Source organism: Rattus norvegicus, chromosome 19, assembly GCF_021556685.1.
Source record: "Rattus norvegicus strain SHRSP/BbbUtx chromosome 19, alternate assembly SHRSP_T2T, whole genome shotgun sequence".
In the NCBI taxonomy this organism is placed as follows: domain Eukaryota; kingdom Metazoa; phylum Chordata; class Mammalia; order Rodentia; family Muridae; genus Rattus; species Rattus norvegicus.
In genome coordinates this window covers 15,565,272-15,588,758 of record NC_141552.1, presented here as the reverse complement: position 1 = coordinate 15,588,758, position 23,487 = coordinate 15,565,272, and the positions used below count along the sequence as shown (strand labels likewise).

Below are 23,487 nucleotides of genomic sequence, written 5' to 3'. Positions count from 1 at the left end.
GGTTCTCAGTTACTATCTAGGAACCTGGAAGAGGCCTGGGTCTTGCTACACAAACTCATAATTTATGTCTTCATGACACTGAGTGCTTTGTTCTGCTGATGCTACCATTGGCATACAATACCTTGGATACTTTGTGCTGACATCTGTGACATGAGACAATAGTTCATGCCATCCTAACCTGCATAAACTGTCCTTAGAGTACGGTGTAGTCAGAGGGGCCTTTTTTTTCTCTCTGAATTTTCAAAATATTTCAAGTCTTCAGACAAGTCTTCAGCCACTGTCCAGTGCCTGTCTTGAGATGTCCACATTGTCTCCTGGGAGTATTCATCCAGCCTGCTCTGTAATTTTGTAGAAGATTAATAGGGTTCCAGCCCTAGGATTTAATTCAGTGTGATTGTACTTTCCAAACATGCTCAAAGCCCTACATTCCACCATAGCCTGTGTGATTTAGAGAAAGAAAATAAAGAACCACATTGCACTTGAAATTTCTCCTCCAACAAAAGGAGAGCCTGCATAGGGCCTTTAAGTAACTCTAAGTCCCAGCTTCTGCATAACTCCCTCCATCGACTCCATTATTGGTGTATTTTCATTACTGCTCACTTTATTTTTGGTGTGCAAAGAATGTGTACCATGTCAGTAAAGTGTGTGTGTGTGTGCGTGTGTGTGAGAGAGAGAGAGAGTGAGAGAGAGAGAGAGAGAGAGAGAGAGAGAGAGAGAGAGAGAGAGAGTTTGTGTTTGTTTGTGTTTCTGTGCAGGTGTTTGTGTATGTTCATCCATGAACTCACTATCAATTTTCATAAAATGACTTAGAAGACTGTAATGAAAACTGTCGAGGTGGATGCAGACGTGTGTTACTAGTGTCCCACGGCACCTGGCAGGTAACACTGAAATGGTGGTCTACTATAATACAGCCTAGAAACAGGCTGTGGATGGTTTACACAGAGATTGTGACGTCATCAGCACTAGAGAGAGCAGCAAAAGCTTCATTTATCACATGCTGCTGTTACCAAGATGAGGCAAAGCCTTATCCTACAGAGAGTCTGGTATGATTTGATGGCAGGAAATAAACTTAGTACTAAAATCATTCAATTACAAACGAAGAGGATAATACAAAGAATCATAGGAAGCAAGAGCTGTTTTTTGAGGAGATCCATAAGAGAAACAACCCCTTTCTGAAACTAAGTACACACCACAGTGTCAATACCTAAATTATCAAATCAGAAATGAAAAGGGGGATGAAGCAATAGACATGTGAGTGAATTCAACAATCATTAGGGCTTCTTCAGAGTCCTTTACTACAGAAAAGTGAAAAATCTATTTGATATTGGTAATTTTTCTACACAGATAACAAATACCAAGTTAAATCCAAATGTGGGATTTAACTCATAAGATTATTCTCATAAGAAAATAGATAGTATTTAAACGATGCCACTACAAAAATTAAAAAATATATATGAGGGCCACTAGGCTTTAATGCAGCCTTTCTACCAGACGTTTAATGACGACCTAATAACAATAGTGCTTCAATTATTCCTCTGATTTGAAAGAGAAGGAACATTGCCAAACCCCTTCTCTGAGTTTCTCTTTTTACCTAGAATACCTGAGTCTGTTGCTTCTTCCATTGTCACCCCATCAATAGAGCTGCAGGGCGAGTCTGTCCAGCCCCAGAGTCTTTCTGCCAGCTGACAGGGCTGGGTTTTGCTCTGCTTGCCCCTGCTCCTGCCCCCGCCCCTGCTCTTGCCCCTGCCCACACCCCGGCCTCACACCGCGCTCGACATTGCCTCCGACCCATCCCCCCCTCCCAGTCCCACCACCGCCCTCAACTCAGACCCGTCCCAACCCCCGCCCCCAGCCTGCCCTCACCCCTACGCTGCCCCCGCCCCGACCCCCCCACACCCATCCTCTCCTTCGCCCCCCACCCCCGCCTGTGCCCTCACCGCTGCTGCTTGAGTTGCTACCATTCCGTCTTCGACTCCCCTGTCGACCCCACCGCCACTGCTGCTACCTTCTCCCACTTCTTCAGCCCAAGACTTTTGAGATCCCGGATTGCAGCGCTCTGCACTAGGAGGCTAACGGAGGTGAGGAGAGCCTAAGGGACAGACCCCAGGCCTGGCCCCAGAGACTTGTGTCTCCCCCCTCCCCCGAAGTGCTTTCCCGCAGTTCTCCATTCTGGGTTCAGTTTGTGGGGACCCCAGCAGGTGGCAGGCTTTGCTGATCCTCAGGTGTGAGTCTGGGACAGTGGTGGGACTTATGGTTGAGGGAAGTCTTTCAGGGAAATGCAGGCTTTTCTCAAACTCTTGGACCATCTGGTGCCCTCCCTGGGGTCACAGGACCTGTGGAAGTTGGGAAGCCACTTTTCGCTGTCCTGTGTGACTTTCCCTGCAGAGTGAGCTCTCCTGCAGGAGGTCCTCTCACATGCTTCTTTAAAAGCACCTGTTCCTCAGATCCAGATCAGCTGTGAAAACAGGCTTCTTCATGTCAGTGTGCCAGCTCCCCCTCCCAGCTCAGAGCTGCCACACCTAAGGAGCCTCCAGCTCCAGTACTGGTTGGGTCTCATGGAGGAGTTAGAGCAAAGTGCCCCTTCTGAGAAGTGACTCAGAACAGAAGGTTCCTACAACCCAATGAGGTCTCTTCCAGTTGCCCTGTTCTTGGTTTGCACTGGTATAATTCTGAGTCCCAGATCGGCAGCCCACATTGCTGTGAGGGTTGCTGGAGATTTTGCCCTGCCCACAGAACAGAAGGTTCAGAAGAAAGGCCAGTTTGGCATAATGAATTCTTTTGATAGACGGCAACAAAAATATCTTAATCTAAGCAGTTTAGGGAGGAACCTCAAGAGCATCCATAGTGAATGCAGCCTGCAGCTGTGAACACACGTTTCTTTTGGAGAGCAGGCCTGTGCAAGCCCAGGACCTAGGTGGGACAGTTCAAGCTGCCCTTTTTCCATGGCCAATCTGTGTTTGTATTGAGAAAGTATTTTTTTTCCAGTTGACTGATTTCCAACTTATGAAATGGAACTGACTTACTCAGAGTGGGGTTGACTTAGAGAGTTAAAGTACAGAAGGAATAATCCAGATGTCCACAAAAGCTTGCTGTCACACCAGGGCTTTTAAAAGCTCAGCAGCTAGAGAAGCAATGTAGTATTTGGTTATTCTCATGCTTAGGTCTAGTCATTCATTATAAGCTGAACATGACACAAAAAGAGTCATCTGTGTCACAATAGAAACTAGTTGTAACTAGACTTATACCACATTATCACATTATTACTATATTTGAGGTTCTCAGGTATGATCTTAGAAACTAGAAGAGGCCTGGTTCTTGCTACATATAGTCATATTCTATATCTTCACAACACTGTGTGATTTGTTCTGTTAATGCTACCATTGGCATACAATACCTAGGATATTTTGTGCTGACATCTGTGACATGAGACAATAGTTCATGTCATCCCTTACCTGAATAAACTGTCCTTAGAGTACAGTGTAGTCGGAGGGGCCTTCTTTTCCTCTGAGATAGCAAAACATTTCCAGTCTTCATACAAGTCTGTCAGCCATTGTCCAGTGCCTGTCTTGAGATGTCCACATTGTCAGCTGAGAGTCTTCATCCAGCCTGTCCTGTAATTCTGTAGAACATTAATAGGGTTCCAGCCCTAGGAATTAATTCAGTGTTCTAGTACTTGCCAAATATGCTCAAAACCTAGTTTCCACCCTACCTCTGTGTGCTATACAGAAAGAAAATAAAGAACCCCATTGCACTTGAAGTTTAGCCTCCAACAGAAGGAGAGCCTGCACAGGGCCTTTAAATAACTCTAAGCCCCAGCTTCCCCACAACCCCGTCCATCGATTCCTTTATTGGTGTGTTTTCATTAATACTCACTTTCTTCTTTGTGTGGAAAGAATGTGCACCATGTCAGTAAAGTGTGTGTGTGCGTTTGTGTTTGTGCATGTTCATCCATGAACTCACTATAAATTTTCATAAAATCACTCAGAAGTCCCTAGTGAAAACTGTCGAGGTGCAGGCAGACTCATGTTACTACTGTCTCATGGCACCTTGCAGGGAGCACTGAAATCGTGGGCTACTTTAATACAGTCTAAAACGAGGCTGTGCATGGTTTTCAGTGAAATTGTGACGTCATCCCCACTACAGAGAGCAGCAAAAGCTTCATGTATCACATGCTGCTGTTACCAAGGTGAGGCAAAGCCTCATCCCATAGAGAGTCTGGTAGGATTTGGTGGCAGGAAATAAACTCAGAACTAAAATCAATCACTTACAAACAAAGAGAATGATACAAAGAGCCAAGCAAAGCAAGAGCTGGCTTTTTTTTTTTTTTTTTTTTTTTTTTTTTGAGAAGATCCACAAGACAGACAAACCACAGAGCCTATATCTAAAGTACCAAATCAGAAATGAAAAGGGGATATAACAAAGGACACTGAGTGAATTCAACAATCATTAGGGCTTACTTCAGAGGCCTTTACTACAGAAAAGTGAAAAATCTATTTGATACTGGTGATTTTTCTAACAGATAACAAATACCAAGTTAAATACAGATCTGGGAAGGTAATGAATAATTCCCATAAGAAAATAGATACAGTCATTAAAGGCTGCCACTCCAAAAATTAAAAATAATAATAATCAGGGCCACATGGCTTTAATGCATCCTTTCTACCAGACTTTTAATGAAGACCCAATAACAATAGTGCTTCAATTATTCCACTGAATTGAAAGAGAAGGAACATTGCCAAACTCCTTCCCTGAGTTTCTCCTTTTACCTAGAATTCCTGAGTCTGTTGCTTCTTCCATTGTCACCCCATCAATAGAACCATTTAAAATGGAATGTAATCGATGTCTGGAGCCTCATTCTTTCCCTTGACCTCCATGCGGTGTCCAGAAGGCATGCCTGTTCTCATGGACATGGATTCATCTCTTTTTGCTGCAGCAAGAAGAAAGGCAGCAGAGGAGGCAGGAGCTTACAAAGAATCAGTAGGAATCTAGAAAAGAAGCATCCAGATCTCCATTCTCAGAAAACCCCTGGCTTGCTCTCATGTGACTGGGTCCTCAGACACCAGCAGCCTTAGATGAGACCAAGGAAAGCTGTGCAGATTCCTGGGTCCCCAGGTTCTTGACCTCCTGAGTGACAGCTGTAGACACGTCCTCCAGGGAATCCTTACAGCTGGTGACATCTGGACAAGGTGAACCAGATGCCAAAATGAGATATGGGAGAGAAATCCTAGGCTGTTTGGAAGGAATCAGTCTCTGCTTTTGCTTCTGTCTCTGTGTGCCCTGCTGCTATGATGTTCATGGGGAGCTCTCATGCCAGTGGGTCTCCTCCTAATGTGTTTGTTGTTGCAGATGTCCTGGATGTTCTGGACCCCATCAGAACTCAGCCCGTGCTCAGTCACGGAGGTCAGCACCTTCCTGTCCATCAGGTCATGAGACCTGAGACAGTTGAGGTAACGGCAGTTGGCCTGGGTGAAGTGCTCACAGACTTGGACTCTCTTGCATGGCTGTGGCTTCAAGCAGATCTGTTTGTGGCTGTCTCCTTTGTAGTAACTTTTGCAGGAGAAAAGCATCCCCCTGTACCAGGAAGAAGGCCGGCTCCTCTTGGTTAAGCCCAGATAGCTCATGATTCTTCAGGACCTGGAAGCTCTGTTCCTAAAAACTTGGTGTGGATATTTGCAGAGGTTTCTCTGGGATTTTGCATAATGACTCTGTCCCAGAAGTTTGAGCTTGCAGAGCCTTGGACAATCTGTAGCATGGTCCCTGGATGCACTTGAGATTGAAGCCACAGGCTTCAGTAGTAGCCGCCACCTACAGCGTGATCCCTGCCTGATCTCCAGTCTCCAATAGGAATAAGCAGTCTTGCCCAGCAGCTCATAGAGCTCTGCCTCTGGAGCCTGATCCTACTCTGCAGTTCCTTTAAGGTCATGCAGCCCCTGTGGGTCCACAGGATCTTGGTGATGAAACAGTCTGCCCCAGGATCCCCCATGGTGCACTATGGCTGCAGCTGCTCAGGCTTGTGAGCTGGACTCTGCTTCGTGGAGAAAGGAAACTGGAAAAGGGGATAACACATGAAATGGAAATGAAGAAAATAACCAGTAAAAATTAAAAGAATTAAAGTCATCATCTCAGGAGAATGAGTGGGAAGCCAGGTCCTTAAGCAGGCAGGTTCTCCACAACAATGCATGCTGGGTTCAAGACTGGACATGAGGTGCCCTGAGCTTGGGACTGCCAGGCTCCTACTGGGAAGAGAGCTTTCTTCTTCATTTCTGTAAGTCTCTCTAGTTTTCTTTTAAGGCTTTCATCTCATCATTGACTTTCCCAATGACCTTTTATGACAAGCCATTATGGTTAACAAGATTTAAGTAAGGGCTCATTGAGCTGTTGTTAGTTGGAGGTCTGGAGGAAGCCCTGGACAGAGAGATCTTGCCTGCCAGGGGTGGGATGTGCATGGTGGGAGGGACTAGTGGAGTGTCATTGGCCTCAGTATGCACAGGCTTGGGGCTGGTGCCTGGCTGCCTGGTGCGCCTCTGTGGCTACTTGGCCTGGGTCCCACCGCAGATGCCCATGGTGGTTGCTGGCCAGTTGTGCTTGCTCTACCTGTCCTCCGGGCTTCTGGCGGGGCTGACCACAGCCTTGAACATGGACAAAGTGGGCCGGAAATCGGAGGATCATGGGAGCATCTTCAACTTCTCCCTCCCCAAGCACTGGCAGTTGCAGCTGGAGGACAAGCCACTGTGAGTTTCCCCACATCCAGGCAGGTGTTCTGCACCACCAGGAGAGCAAGGGCAAGCACTGCTGCCACCAGTCCCAAATGCGCAAGGCCTATTTGCTGACTGGCAGGGCTTCACTTTGCTCTGCCTGGCTCTGCTTTGCCTTGCTCTGCCCTGTGGGCTCTCACTTCTTTGGCCAAAGACTGTTGAGATCCCGGCTTGCCTCACCTTTCAATAGGCACCTCTGTGAAGTGAGGAGAACCAAAGGGACAGAAGGCTGACCTGGCCCTGGAGACTTGTGTCTCCCCCTCCACCAAAGTGCTTTCCTCAGTTCTCCACTCTGGTTTTAGTTTGCAGGGATCCCAGCAGGTGGCAGGCTTTGCTGAGCCTCCCCTGTGAGAAGGGGACAGTGGTGGGACTTATGGTTGTGGGAAGTCTTTCAGGGAGATGCAGGCTTTCTCAAACTCTCCGACCATCCATCCAGTGCCCTCCCTGGTTCCCATTCCCTGTGTTTGTTTCGAAGTCACTTTTCGCTGTCCTGTGTGACTTTCCCTGCAGACTGGGCTCTCCTGCAGGAGATACTCTCACATGCTTCTTTAAAAGCCCCTGTTCCTCAGATCTAGATCAGCTGTGAAAACAGGCTTCTCCATGCCAGGGTGAGAGCTACCCCTCCCAGCTCAGAGCTGCAACACCATAGGATCCTCAGGCCCCAGTGCTGGGTGGGTCCCATGGAAGAGTTAGAGGAAAGCTTCCCTTCTGAGAAGTGACTTAACACAGAAGGTTCACAAGTGACAGTCAACCGCCAAGTATTTCTTCCAGGAGAAAGCACTCAGCTCTCCCCTTTAAACAGTTGAGGCTCCCACATGACCCAGTTTTGTGATTGGGGAAGATTTTCTGGAGCTTAGTTGGCCAGTCAGAGTGGGGCTACATTCTTTTTTTTTTTTTCTTTATTGACTTGAGTATTTCTTATTTACATTTTGATTGTATTCTCTTTCCCGGTTTCCGGGCCAACATCCTCCTAACCCCCCCTCTTCTATATGGCTGTTCCCCTCCCCATCCTCCCTCCATTACCACCCTCCCCCCAACAATCACGTTCACTGGGGGTTCAGTCTTGGCAGGACCAAGGGCTTCCCCTTCCACTGGTGCTCTTACTAGGATATTCATTGCTACCTATGAGGTCAGAGTCCAGGGTCAGTCCATGTACAGTCTTTGGGTAGTGGCTTAGTCCCTGGAAGCTCTGGTTGGCTGGCATTGTTGTTCATATGGGGTCTCGGGCCCCTTCAAGCTCTTCCAGTCCTTTCTCTGATTCCTTCAACGGGGGTTCCATTCTCAGTTCAGTGATTTGCTGTTGGCATTTGCCTCTGTATTTGCTGTATTCTGGCTGTGTCTCTCAGGAGCGATCTACATCCGGCTCCTATCGGACTGCACTTCTTTTCTTCATCCATATTATCTAATTGGGTGGCTGTGTATGAATGGGCCACATGTGGGGCAGGCTCTGAATGGGTGTTCCTTCTGCCTCTGTTTTAATCTTTGCCTCTCTATTCCCTGCCAAGGGTATTCTTGTTCCCCTTTTAAAGAAAGATTGAAGCATCTGCATTTTGATCATCCTTCTTGATTTTCATGTGTTCTGTGCATCTAGGGTAATTCAAGCATTTGGGCTAATAGCCACTTATCAATGAGTGCATACCATGTATGTCTTTCTGTGATTGGGTTAGCTCACTCAGGATGATATTTTCCAGTTCCAACCATTTGCCTACGAATTTCATAAAGTCGTTGTTTTTGATAGCTGAGTAATATTCCATTGTGTAGATGTACCACATTTTCTGTATCCATTCCTCTGTTGAAGGGCATCTGGGTTCTTTCCAGCTTCTGGCTATTATAAATAAGGCTGCAATGAACATAGTGGAGCACGTGTCTTTTTTATATGTTGGGGCATCTTTTGGGTATATGCCCAAGAGAGGTATAGCTCGGTCCTCAGGTAGTTCAATGTCCGATTTTCTGAGAAACCTCCAACTGATTTCCAGAATGGTTGTACCAGTCTGCCTCCCACCAACAATGGAGGAGTGTTCCTCTTTCTCCACATCCTGGCCAGCATTTGCTGTCACCTGAGTTCTTGATCTTAGCCATTCTCACTGCTGTGAGGTGAAATCTCAGGGTTGTTTTGATTTGCATTTCCCTTATGACTAAAGATGTTGAACATTTCTTTCGGTGTTTCTCAGCCATTCGGCATTCCTCAGCTGTGAATTCTTTGTTTGCCTCTGAACTCCATTTTTAATAGGGTTATTTGACTCCCTGCGGTCTAACTTCTTGAGTTCTTTGTATATTTTGGATATAAGCCCTCTATCTGTTGTATAATTGGTAAAGATCTTTTCCCAATCTGTTGGTGGGGCTACATTCTTAATCCATACTCATTCACACAACAGAACATCTTCCTCCCCACCCACGAGGCCTTGACTTGAACCCAGGTCCTTCCAGGACCAACAGACCTGAGAGAACAGATTGCAGCACAAGAGAGAAAAGAAGCCAGAATAGTTTAAACTGGAGAAAACCCCCATATAGGCCATTTACCAACTTTAGGGGTTGTGCATATTGTGGACTTCAGAATCTTAAGGTCAGATTTTTCTGATTACACCTTATAGGTGAAGCTGAAGTCTACTGAGGGTGGGATCATCCCAGGCAGGGAGGGGATCTGACTCTGCAGGCCTGGCCACCCTCTGCATTCTCCCAAAAATAATTTTTAGTCAGCTGTAAATCTGAAGTGAAATTTGTTTTTTGTCAACTCAAACGGTTGACATTTCAAGTCTCACACACCATGTGAGAGACACACATTTATCCACAGGGGATTTGAACTTACTTCTATAGAAATGACTGTGGGCCAACAGAGGGAAAGCATTCTTGCCTTTAGCATTCTGTCTGTATCAGAGACCACATGGACTGGCTTCCTGGACAGACATGTCCAAGCAGACAGACATTGTAATGAGGGAAAACTTAGGCAAGAAATGACCTGGGGACAGTGATTTCAGATTGTGCCTTTAGCCAGGAATCTCTGTTGTCATTAAGGCAAGCAGTCTTGGGCCTGCCAAAACTTGTCAGTATTTCAGGGCTCTTACAACTGCTCCAGGTACTTCTGAGGTGAAAGCCTTTCATTAAAAAAAAAAAAGTTTATAGAGCAATATTTCTCAACCTGTGGGTGGCAACTGCTTCACAGAGATTGCATATCAGATACCTTGTACATTATGACTCATAAGAGTAGCAATATTATTTATGAAGTAGCAATGAAATAATTTTATGGAGGGGATCATCACAGTATGAAGAGCTGTATTAAAGGGTTGCAGCAGTAGGACTGTTGAGAACCACTGCCATAGAAGCTGACAGATGGGAGCAGACTCCTCAGCTGAGTAGAGACCCACGACAAGGGATACTGTGTCCCACCCTAGAACCCAGAGGCAGAATCTATCCCAGGAGTCTGTGGGTCACCTTGTCTTAAATTCTTCCAGGGTCAAGAATAGCATTGATCATCTCAGCAGAATCAGCTTGCACAGCCACATCAGGCCCATGGCTTCCCTTTACAGAGAAGGATGTGGGTCTAAGTGACAGCCAGTGAGACTGAGGGGACCCTGATACTCATTTGCTTTGAGCTGTGGTTTCTTCACCTGTAAAATGGAGGAGTTTCTGCTGAATTGGGTTGTTGTGGAGATTAACAGAACATACAACCTGCTCAGTGTCTGCCTGGCATGGACCCTGCTGGTTAAATGGAAGCTGTCGATGATGACGAGATTAAAAGCAGAATTTCTAGCCAGATAGTGTTAGTTGTGGGGCGCCATACAAGTGTTCTAAGCATTTTCTGATTCTAAGACCGCCTCACCTTACAACCTAAGGCTCTTGCTTTAAATTTTAAAAAAAGAATAAATATAAAATACCAATATGAAAAAATCATAATCAGAAATGAGCTAATTCCTGTGAAGTCATTGAGCTTTACATTTTCTGCTTCTATTTCCAAGGCATCTAGAGTAGCACTATCCGAGATCCTAAAGCCTTCTATTATGGTGCTACCCATTCATTCCTCTCTCCTTGAGGACTTCTCAGGTGACTTACCAGAATCAGATGGCTTTTAAGATTGTTCCCATCAGGTGCGATCTCTTTGTCCATGGGCCTTGCCCAAAGCTGCAGGGCCAACCTGTTGTTTTACAATCCAAAATTCCAGACATTAATTTTACCAATGAAGTTTCAGGAGTCAGATGCTGAAGTCAAGTAAAGCTCCCAACTGTCTTTCCTGATTCACTGACCTCCCAGAAGAAGAGCAGTCCTGTTCCCTCTGAACACTTTCTTAAAAATCCTTTAACTCAAAAACTTTCCATTGGTTTAGTTATCTAGATTTCCTTTCACGTTGTGTCTTGATCTGCTGGACCTAAGTGCACTTTTTACCTTTGCCATAAATGTGTGTGGTAGGTGAGCCATACCGTAATTAAGTCCATGTTTACATGAATAAACAACTCTTGCTTTAAATGTCTGTGCCATGGCCCTGCTATACCACACACTAGTTTCTCAGTAAATAATACATTCTTGGAGATCACAGTGTGATCAAATATTTTGTAACATGACTTAGTAACGTTCCCACGATTTTATAAATCAATTTCTTTGACGAGGAATCTGGGTGTTGTCTGTCAGGTCTGAGTGCATCATCTTGGGAATCCCAAGGAACATCAAACTTGGGCTTTTGAAACTGTTGCATATGGCCAACCCGGAGCAAAAACCACCCAGGAATCTACTGATACTTGACACACATTAATTCACCTGCCTTTTTCATATAGTTTATGGCAAGAGGTCACCATTCTTGACCTTGTTTCATTATAAAACGTGGTACTAGATGTAAGAGTTGGGGTCAAGGAGATCACCCCACAAATCACAAAATACCCTTTCAGATAACCATGTATGGTTTATTGAATACAAAACATCCATGAATTTCAGGACAGAATTAAAAGTCCAAACCTAAGGATAATAGAATAGAAGAGAATTTAGATTTCCAGTTTACAGGTCCAGTAAGCATATTCAGTAAATCATAGCAGAAAACATCCATAAGGTAAAGAAAGAAAAGACCATGAGGGTACAACAAGCCTACAATATGCCAATTTAATCATACCAGAAACAATTCCTCCATTAACATAATAATTAAAACACTGAATGCACAGATCAAAGAAAGATCATTAGAAGGGGTAAGGTATAAATAACCAGTAACAAATAAGTTCAGACCTATCTGAATTACACCAGACTTCTCAACAGAGACTCCAAAAGCCAGAAAATCTTGGGCAGATGTAATGCGGACCAAGGATCCTATACCCAGCATAATTCTCAATCACCATAAATGGAGAAACCAAAATATTTCATGACAAAACCAAATTTAAACAATATTTTTCTCTAAGAAAGCACAACAGAGGATTGTAGTAGGGAAACTCCAAGACAATGAGCTAAACTATACCCAAGAAAAACCAAGAAATAAATCATCTCTCAATAATTTCAAAAAATGAAGCACACAATCACCATTTCACCCATAACCAGAAAAAGAAGAGAAAGCAGCAACTATTGGTCTTTAATATCTAACCAGACCCTCTGTCACCAATCCCCCAGCTCCTAGGGAATAAACTGCCAGCCAAAGTATATACAGGGTCTATGGTTCTAGGTAACTGTGTAGAAGGGGACTGATTTAAGTGGCACCTATGTGGTGGGAGGCCATTGACTACGCTGAGGCCTGTTGCCCACCAAAAGTAGATGCTGGAGTTGTGAGGTGGGAATGGGTATATGTAGGTGGGGGAACACTGTCATATAGGCAAAGCTGAGCAGAAATAGGATGTAAGATATGATGAGGGGAGTGTGGAAAGCAGGACAACAGTTGAAATGTAAATAAATAAAATAACCAATTAATAAAAAAATAGCCAAAAATAAAATAAAAAGTGAAAAGGTAAAAGAAAACTTACACCAAAACAAAACAAAAGAAATCCTTGTAGTGGATTGGCCTAATTCTGCTTGTATTTTAATGCTAATATGTAGAACTCAAGACTGGTTAACCTCCAAAAACTGACCCTGCTCCCAGTTAACTGTGATTATAAAGAAGCCAACAGCCAACAGCTGCACAGCAGAGAGATGTGGGGGGTGGGGGGAGCTTTGAGGGCTTTGCTAGAGAGGATCATGAGGAGGGAAGAAGGAGGAAGAAGCTGACAGAGAATAAAGGAAGAACATGTGTGATGGAGAGGAGAGAGGAAGAGGACAGCAGCCATGGTTAAGGGAGAGGAGAGCCTGGTCCTGAGGGCTGTCCAAGTGCAACAAAGAGCAGCCAAGATGCTACACAGTCAGTAAGAGTTGAGCGTTATTGTTTGGAAAGTAGATCTGATACCATGGAGGTCAGGCAGCTGCCCAGCTACTGTGCTGATTAAGGCATATGATGAATAAATTTACAAAATATGTATAACCAGTAAGGAGCTCTATAGAGCATCCTAAAAGGAATACTTTAGTTTGAAGAGAAGGATAAAATACCAGAGGAAACAGGAAATAATTTAACAAAACTAGAACAGTCAATCAAAAGAAGCCAATAAAACCCACAAAAATTAACAAAATTAAATACATAGGTTTAAATAATATTTGCACGTTACTAAACTCAATTCCCCAGTAAACAGACATACATTTAGCCAGAAACAGGATCACCATCATGAGAGATGTAGAGGATATACTAGGGAAACAGACCTAAGACACAGGTCCCTATAGCAATTCTATGCAGTTTCTCTATCCAGCTGACAGAATAGATTTCAAACCAATCCTGTCCTGAAGATGTAAGGACATTCATTTCATACTTTGCAATTACCAAAAGATACTACAATTCTAAATATATACATATTAAACACAGCAGTCACAAATTTAAATATATAATTATCAGATAGATGTGAAATTACCCATTAGCTATAATAGTGGTTGTGATTGTTTTTAATAGTCTATTCTGACCACTTGGCAGATCACATGCAAATAAACAAAAGAGGAGGAGCAGAATTCAGTGACATCATCAGTCAAATGGACCTAACAAACTACACTGAACTATACATATATTTTCTATCAGCCTGTGGATCTGTCTCCAAAATTGACCACGGATTAGGACACAGAAGAGCCCTCAGGAAAGATAAGAAAGCTGAAGTAGTGTCACGCATTCTATCTAAGCACAAAGGAATCAAACTGGTATCACACAATAGAAAGTGCAGTCAGTACACACTCTCGTGGAAGGTCAGCAACACAAACAACACACTACTGAAAGGGCCAAGGGAGAAACACATAAGGAAAAATTAAAATCCTAGAAATGAGTGACAATGAAAACACAACCACCACAGATCTATGCGATACAACATAGTTTTAGGAATTATGTTGCAGTCAGCAAAGCCAGAGCAGTGGACCCATCTTATCCCTTTGTCATGCATCAGAAGTAGAGAATGTGGACTGTGCCCTGTTGGGTTAATGCCTTGAACTGGCTCACCACATTCCCAATTTCCCTTTGCAATGATAACATATTTTTGGCATTACACATTGGATATATGCAATTTGCCTTTTGATTTCATAGGGGAATAATTAAGGGACTTCCTGGAGTGTCGAAAAGCACTGTGGATAAACTGTGTAGAGACTGAAAGACTACAGGGGTTTTGGAAGCTGAGCTAATGTATTTTTATTATGATATGTTTAAGAACCTATAGGGAATTGGGAGTGGAATATGGTGATTTGAATGATAATGGCCCCCATAAACTCACATATATGAATGTTTGTTGCTGGTTAGTGGAAATATTCGGGAAGAATTATAAGATACGGATTTGTTGGAGGAGTGTATGGGATTGGGCTTTGAGGTTTCCAAATTCAACACCATCTATAGTTAACACTAGCTTTCTCTGTCTCTGACTTGCACATAAGATGTAAGCTCTCAGCCAGTTCTCTAGAAACATGGTGTCCTACCTCCTGCCGTGTACCCCAGCATAATATTCATAGACTCATGATCCTTGAAACTGTAAGCTGAAATAAACTCTTTCTTCTACAAGTTCCCTTGCTCATGGTGTCTCTTCACAGCATAGAAAAGAAACTAAGATTGGAAGGAACAGTTAAGTGAAAAATTTCTCAATAATATCCTGGAAAATAAAATTCAGACATTTACCAAAAGTGTCAGGTACCGTGATCAAGCTGGCTTGACTGAAGAGGTGCAAGAATGTTTCAACAAATACAAATGAATAAACAATTCACCACAGAAAACCAAGAACAGGAAACACATGATCACTGCAGTAGAGGCAGACAATCTCTTTGGCAAAATCCCACAGTGATTAATGCAAAAGTCCTGGAGAATCCGGGATATGGAGAAGACATACCTTAACATTATAAAGGCAATATGCAAGGCCAACAGCATCCTAACTGGAGGAAATCATAATGGATTTCCACTAAAATCAGGAATAAGTCACAGATGTTCATTCTTTTCATCTAATTCAACTAGTATGTGAAGTCTTATCCAAACAATATGACAATAGAGAGATGGAAAGGCATGTTAATACGAAAGAAAGCAGTCAGAGTATTCTCATTTGCCGGCGATATGATCCATATATAAAGACCACGAAACCACTAGCAAACTCCTATGGCTCATGGACACATTCACTAAAATCACAGTAAAATCAATAGAACTCCTGTATACCAACAATAAATATGACGAAAGAAGCCAAGAAAACAAACCCATTCAGAATAAAAATCTTGTAATATCTAAGGAAGTAAAGACTTGTTAAAATGAAATCATTAGGAAAAATAAAAAAAACTGAAGAAACCAGAAAATGAAGAGGCCTCTCATTTTCATGTATCAGTATGATTTATATTATTATATTGTATCCTACCAGAGTCATCTACAGGTTTAAATCCATCCCATTATAATCCCATTACAGATCTTCATGGGAATGAAAAAAAATCTCAGAACTCACATGAAAGCACAACTGAGCAGGGCAGTCAGACACTGCTAACTAATAAGACAGTAAAGCACTGCGGGAGGCATCACCTTTAATGATTTCACCTTCATTTTGGGGAATAGTAAAAAAGAAAACCAGCATGTTAATATCATGAGAGCAGACACAGTGCCTAATGGAATAAAATTGAAGAGCCTGATATTGGCCTATGTTCTTATCAGCATTTGGGTTTTGAGAAAAAGGAAAACAAACAAACAAAACAAAAAACTCACAACCCCCCCTCCCACCACCACACACAAGTGCAGTTTTCAACCTGTGGGTTGCAAGCCCTTCAGGGAACAACCACATATGAGACATACTTTATACATGCTATTTACATTACAATTCAAAACAGTAGCCACCTTACATTTATGACTTAGCAATGAAATAATTTGGTAGTTGGGGTTGGTTACCACAATGTGAAGAACTGTATTCCTTGAGTTGTTCTTGGTCATAGTATTTTTCTGCAGTAACAGAAATGTGACTGATATATAAACTGGTACCGAAGTGAGTGGAGATGTTTGTGAGGAATCTCTTGATTTTTTGGAGGAGGGTGGGAGACTTTGGATTGGGAAAACTGTTGAATTATTTAAGGAGATCTTAACAGTTCTTTTAGTTTGCCACATGGGAGACATAAGTATTGTGAGTCTGTGCAAAATAGAGCCTCTCTGATGAAACTTCAAAGGATGGCAGGAACTCAATTGGTGACTGGCTTAGAAGCAATTGATATAATTTTGGCAAACAACCTGTCTCTTTACTGCCTGTTTACTAAGAAGTGACCTGAAGATAAATAAAAAGCTAATTGACTAATTGTTTTGAGCAAACTTCAAGGGGTAGATATCCGGTGACCTTCCTCATATGGTAAGAATGTATGTTTGTATTTTTCATTGTTAATGTAGCCAGGACTTCAGTTAATCCCGCCACATTCAGGGTCTGGACGCATAGGAAACTGCAAGATCTCCCAGGATTTGGAAAATGTCCCAATTGTTGTAAGGTCCCCAAAACATGTTGTCACCCCACATACATTGGGAAGCAACTTAAAGGAACATGACCCCCTCATTCTCAAGAGGAAGGGTGGGTGGGTGGTTATTTGTCTGCCGTGGGCTGTAGATGATTATTGTCAGTTAGGGGGTTGGTTGCAAGTTCTTACTGGCCATGGTCAGGGAGGAAACAGTAAAGCAGATTCGAATCAGGGGTGTCTTTCTTCCTTTCTCTTTCTCTCCTCAATTCTCTGTCTAATGTTGTGGGAAATCAGGAGAAGGGACTAAAATGACAAAATCATAGATCACTGTATCTCTATTTATACTAGAAAGCAATACCAAGTCTCAAATATTTTAGGATGGCATGGATTTTTGAATGATGATAGAATTTAAAATTGTACTTGCATAAATGATTCAATTCATTTTTAAGATATAAGTATATGCAACTTATTCACAATGTGGTGTAAAATTCTAATTTTATAAAATTACTACTGCACACTGCCGTGGATAATTAAGGAATTCAAGCTAGTACTTTCCAACTATAAATAATCAGTCTTCCAGTCATGTTAGGTACTGCTTTAGTTAGGTACAGAAATAAGCTTTATTTAACTTCCTGTGTATGTTTTTAAAGTTAAGTAGGAAGTAAATCCCTTGGGAAAAAAAGCCACATTTGTCCACTGAGATAGACATTACATACAAAGGTGGTTCTCAAATCCTTTAGAGATCTGAAGAATCTGCCATTTCAGATGTTAAAGGCTTTTCACAGTGGGAGAGACCTCAACTCCTGGTAGTGTCCCCAATCTATTCTGAAAAAGATGATGGGCTCTAAAGAACCATTGGGTGAAATACTACCTACTTACCTCTACTGCTGCCAGAAAGCTGTCCAGACTGTGCAGAAGTTGATCATGGGGAAGTCTGTGTCCCAGTTTTTGGAAAAAAAAATAGGATAGTCCTTCAAGTGACCTGCTTCAAAGGATTGTTGTCAGAGCTCCTGGCCCAGTGAGTTGAAGGTGGATGCCACAGTGACACAGGAATATTTGCTGTCTGACTCCCAGGGTAGCCAACAATTTCTGTCATTTCTTAGGTTTGGAAGCTGTTTGCTCTGAATTTCCTTTTATTCAGGCAACATTTCTCCTCCTCAGATCTGGGATGGGGTTGAAGATTAGATAGTTTAGTCTTAACCTTTTCTTGTTATGAGAATCAGAAAAACAAACTTGTTCACCATCGTGCAGAAATGTGACAGCCAGGAACCTGGACAGGAACAGGGTGGACATGGGAGGCTCAGAAAGCAGGGCTCTATGGACAGTCCACAGCAGTATCCAAACTCCTGTGATAACCGCTCTGGCACCATAAGTCCTGAGAGAGGATGGGGATGCCAGGAGAGTGTGCGTGGTCTGCCCACTGCCTGGGACTTTTAAAAGCTTGTACCGGGGGTTGGGGATTTAGCTCAGTGGTAGAGCGCTTGCCTAGGAAGCGCAAGGCCCTGGGTTCGGTCCCCAGCTCCGAAAAAAAAAACAAAAAAAAAAAAACAAAAAAAATGAAAGCTTGTACCACCCCCGAGCACATAGAAGAGTTTGAGCAGAAAGAGGCCGATGCCCAGAAGCCGCTGCTGTGGTAGGAGGCAGTTATGGCGGTTGGAGGTGGGGGTAGAGGTGGAGGAGGGATGGGAGAAGACCGAGGAGTTTCCCCAAAAGACAAGAACAGACACCATCCTTACTACTCCAGAACCCACGCCAATCCCACACCACCCCTAAAATGCCCAGTCCACTGCCAAACCTCCCCATGCCAAGCATTCACAGCTTCATCCCCACTGTGCTTATTTCTTATTTTTTTTAACTTCTTATTTATTCTCTGTGAACCTCACATCCTGCAGCTCAACTCCATTCATCTGCCCTTCCCTCAGGTTTGCACTTCACCCTTGCATCCTGCTCTAAATCAGAGCAAAAATAATCTTCATGTGGAAGCTGAATAAAGAAAAAGAAAAAGAAAATTTGTATGCAAAAAATGTGTCAAATTTTAAGGATGAAAGACATAAACGCTTAAATTGTTTGGAATTAATGAAAGTACATTTGGTCTCAGAAGACTTATTATGGTTAATAAATGCAAGTTATGATAGATAAGGGATACAAAGCTTAAAAAGTGATAGAAAATGATTTAGGTACAAAATTTTAGACTAATATAATTTAGATAATGAAGTACCTTCTCCAATTTTGCAAAATACGAATGGACAGAATATTGTGACAGTAATTCTTACCTGATGCATCTCATAAGTTTTCTTATTTTATCTAGCTTATTAATGTTAAATTAAAGGTATTTCTTGGAGTAAAGGGGAAATGCTGAGGTGACCTCCCTTTGTACTAAGGTGTGTCAACTTTCAATTGTTAGTTCTGTACTGGCAGTGAGCTAAGTGCTGGCAGGATTTCTCTTGTCATTTCTATGTCCCATCATCAGGTTTGCTATTTTGTGGATGTTTGTCCTTCTCACCAGCTCAACACAAGCTAAGAGATGTATCAGGTATTGTCTCACTGCCGATTGGATGTAATAAAGATCTGATGGCCAAGAGCTGCGTCAGGAAGTATGTGGGCAGAACTTCCGGCATAGAGAGGGACATAGGCAGAGGCAAGCTGAAGCAGGAGATTCAGAATAGACATGGGCAGGAAGAGATATGGAACAGACCACGGCAGAGGGGTAAAGAGCTAAGCAGCAGGTGGGTCTCAATGGTAGAAGAATGGGGTTAATTTTTAGAGAAGATGAGGGACTGCCCAGTGAAAGGCCTAAGATTCAAACTATGTTCGAATTCTCCATGTCCCATTTACATCTCAGGCAGCTCTGTGAAAATAGTACACAATACAGTATTAACATGGCTTTGAGCCTGTGGTTTGGTTACTTTTGGTCACTGTTCCTCAAGACTGCAGGAGAAGAAACAACACACAGGGCAAACACATGAAAACCATGTGCAGCTTAGAGTGGAAAAGATCACTAAGAAGTTTAATGTCACAGCAAAGTCATGTGCTGAAGAGGAGGGTGACATAGTTAAGGAGATGAATGTTATTAACGATAAGCCTCCTGCCTCTGTGCTGGAGAGAAGTGGAAGGTGTCCTCAAGGCAAGACTCTTACCAATTAAAGTTCCAACTTGGAAAAGGGAGCTCAATAGATTTCGTGCTCCTACAAAGCAAGTGCATAGGGAAGCTGCTGCAGTTGTCATCCAAGCAGGCAGCTGACAGGTCAGTGCACCTCATGTGGCACAGAATTTGGAGGAAAAAAGATTTTAAGATTCAGGATGACATGAACAGGACCAGGCGACTCTCGCATTTATGTTTTTATTATTTGAGGCTTGAATTAGAATGATACTCATAGTCTCATGTTTTTTAGTTTTCTTTCATTATTTTATCTACATTTCCAATTTATCTCCCACTCCATGTTCCTCTACATGACCCCCTCTTCTGTCCCCCCACACCCTCTCCCTATGAGATTGCTCCTCCACCCGCCAATTCACTCCCACCTCAGAGGCCTAAGTTCCAATATCATGGTTCATGAAGCTTCCTCAGAAACAAGGTTCTCCCGTCCCAGTGATCCCAGATAAGCTAGTCCTCTGCTACATATCTACCTGGAGACATGGGCACACCCTGATTCTTTTATTAGTTACCTTAGTTAAGGTGTCTCTTCACAGCAATAGAGCAGTGACTGACAGGCTTAAATTCACTTTGCATCCCAATTGCTGTCCTTTCTCTTGTTACTTCTCTCCCATAGTTCCTCCCCAATGTCCTCACACCATCTCCTCTGAGAGAGTAGAGGAATATCCCTCAGAGTGTGCCTCCACCAAGACACATCAAGTTTTTGTAGGGCTGGTGCACCTTCTCCCACTGAGGCCAGGGAAGACACCTGAGTTAGGGTATCAGATTTCACAGACAGGCAAACCTTTGGGGATAGCCTCGGCTCCAGTTACTTACAACAGTGTATGTAATACTGTATTAAACTTAGTAAGGTTTATTTACCTTCACCTAGCAACTCATCCTGAGAAACAGTGCTCTGGCCTGATGCTTTTGTGTTCAGCCCTATCTTCCTCTTTCTTCTGTGCTTACCACTGTAACACAGGAGAAGCTTCTAATATTAATGTTGCCAGATCTTTCCGGTCTTGGGGGATAATTCTATTCTGAGTTGTATATGGATGTAATATCTTCTTTACGTATGATGAATATATACTTCAGGAAAGGACTGCTTCCTTGTTTCTATTAAGATCTAATATGACTAAAGGATTCTGATTAATATTCCAGAATCGTAGGCCACCAGGTTGGTATGTCATCACTCACTGAAGTGAGGTGAATTTTATAACACCTTTTGGCCACCCACTTTCAATGTCATTATGTGGTATTGCCTTAGGCTCTTTTCTACATTCCCCTGCCTTTGGCTGAGTATATGTTTGAGGTCTCTCTGTGACTGTGCAAAGGAGTAAGAGCTAGGGCTGGGCCACAAAATAAGAAAGTACTTGTTCATCCAAAAACAAAAACAAAAAACAAACAAACAACCAAAAAAAGCTCTAGGGTAAAATATCGGTGCTAGTGCTGAACTGAACTGTCAGAGGTAATTTTTTAAAGTAAATAACACTATCTTGGGGCTGATAATATGAATCAAATATCCTGCAACATAAGTTTGCAATGTTGCCTGCATTTTATAAATCAAGTCTGACCACCGTTTTGGTTCTTTCCAATCATGTCTGAGTGCATCATCACGGGAACCCCAAAGAAAATCAGAAATGGGTCCTTGAAGCTGATGCACAGGGCCAGTATAGACCTGAATATTACAGAGGACACCTTGATTCTTAACACAAGGGATCATTTCTCCATCCCTCTTGTCACATAATTTATGACAAGATGTCACCTTTCCTAACCTTAGCTTCTTTTCCTAAGTGCTGCTGAAGGGAAGATTTGGTGTCAAGAGGTCTGGACTCAGACCACAGGAACACTGAATTCATTTAAATAGGTGTAGTTTATTGAATGCACACACCAATACATTTCAACCAGAGCAACAGCTCACAACTGTGTACTGGACATTGCTAGGCCCAGCTCATTGCAAAATCCACATGGGCTAAAGCACAAGTGCTGGAAATGCTGCTGTCTATGGGCCCTGACTCGGGTCATTTTACACATAATTGTTCCTATTTTCCTTGAATCTAATGGGTCCTATGTGAAGCTCATAGTTGGGGAACTTGTTAAGATTAACAAACCTCGTAACATACAGAATATAACAGGGTATGTGACCAGCACCACACAGTTCAATAGGTTTTTTTGTTTTTTATTAGTTTGTTTGTTGGCATCCATGATGTGGAGGCGTATTACAGAACAATAGGAAAGAGCTGGCTGCTGTGTAACAAATTCACTGCTATTAAGGTAGGTATGGGGGCAAGACCTCAGCAACAGCCCTTAAGATGGAAAGGAGATGATGTGTTTGATACCTGAAAGGAGCTGACTCAGCTGTGTTTCTCTGCCTGCTCAGTGCCCATTCACCATCACTCTGTCCCTGAAGAGGACCTCAAGGTCTGCCCCCTGCTGCCTGTGAGCCAGGACTAGGCACAGAAAGGCAAGGCCACAGCACTGGTTTCCAATTCCTCAGTAATGCTGGATTTCCAATAATGTACTTGTATACACAAATACAGTGTGGTAAGTTACAATATATACTAATCATTTCTTACATAGGACAACAGTTGATTGACTAAAACTAATTCTATTTTAAAAAAAGAAAAGAATCCTGGCTCTTGTGGAAATATACAAAGAAATATCTACGATGGTGGGCAATGAATTCTGCCATGGACTGAACTCAGAAAGGTGGGGTTGTGAGAAAGATGCATGGTCAAATAGCCCACCAGGTTCACATTGTGTCAACTTGATTTAATCTAATGACAAAGAAGTGGAGTATCTCTGATGGCTTCCTTCTAATCCCTTGAAAGGATCCCTGGGGATTGGCCTCAGTACATCACACTTCTTGATGGGGCAACAACACTCAAGGAAGCTTGAGATTGTCATAGGCACAGTATTATGCTACATATACAAAGTAGATAATACTACGATGTTCAGATGATGATATCCATTTGTATGCACTCTTAAGGTGAACCTAAGGAAAGAGAGATCAAGGTCCTTAGAATGGAAAGATCAGTCCCAGTTTTTTTTTTTTTTCTACCATTCCAAACTGAACGACTGGTAGGGAGAGAATGGTAGATAATCGAGAATTGGTGGATGATGCTTTGAATGCAGGGTGGGTTTCTGTGCTGTTTTTAGACAGGGTCTCAAGTATCCCATGTTGCCCTCTCCCTGGATGGCCAGGTTCACTTTGAGCTCAGATAAACCTCCTTCCACTTTCCAATAGATAGGCTTACAAGAGTGGCTTCCAAGGACTGTGAGGACAGCATTAGCCTTTGACAGTTGAGGTGTGTAACCCACAACTATAGTTTTAGCCACGTTTTCCCATGTCTACCAGCTATTTCAGATTGTTGCTGTTCTATGCCTGACAATCGGGGACACAGAAAAAAAAACTGATAGAGAGCAAGGACATGGTGATCACATCCTTACCTCTTCTGTACGTTCTGGATGAGGTTTGTTAAAATTCCAATATTGCAAAAAGCTTTATATAGGGCCCATCTCATCAAGGGTCACTGTGTACTGTTCTATCTAAAATGTCTAATCAGAACTGACTACCATATAACACTTCCTGCAGTCCTCATATGAGAAACTTGGGATTTTGTTTTGACTTTTTCTTTTCTCTGTCTCTCTTATTTTTTGCTATATAAGTTGAGAGAAAGATAGTTAGGG

General features: G+C 42.8%; 3 protein-coding genes across 7 annotated transcripts in view; 1 reads left to right on the top strand and 2 right to left on the bottom strand.

Annotated features, from left to right (window-relative positions):
* The window catches only part of LOC147998836 (uncharacterized), a 924,038-nt gene that overhangs the window by 184,094 nt on the left and 716,457 nt on the right, over positions 1 to 23,487 (top strand). The gene's annotated exons all lie outside the window — the stretch shown is intronic.
* LOC147998853 (uncharacterized) overlaps positions 1 to 23,487 on the bottom strand; it is a 343,457-nt gene that overhangs the window by 92,628 nt on the left and 227,342 nt on the right. The gene's annotated exons all lie outside the window — the stretch shown is intronic.
* The window catches only part of LOC147998860 (disks large homolog 5-like), a 71,411-nt gene that overhangs the window by 27,255 nt on the left and 20,669 nt on the right, over positions 1 to 23,487 (bottom strand). For 2 of the 3 annotated variants that reach the window (XM_087595578.1, XM_087595579.1), the window contains exons 2-3: positions 10,803 to 10,884; positions 3,453 to 3,619 (exon numbers count right to left, since the gene is read on the bottom strand). The gene's annotated coding sequence lies outside the window, so the exon portion shown is untranslated. Of the gene's footprint in view, positions 1 to 3,452; positions 3,620 to 10,802; positions 10,885 to 17,543; positions 17,828 to 23,487 lie in introns of all 3 variants that reach the window. The other variant, XM_087595577.1, reaches the window with a different exon arrangement.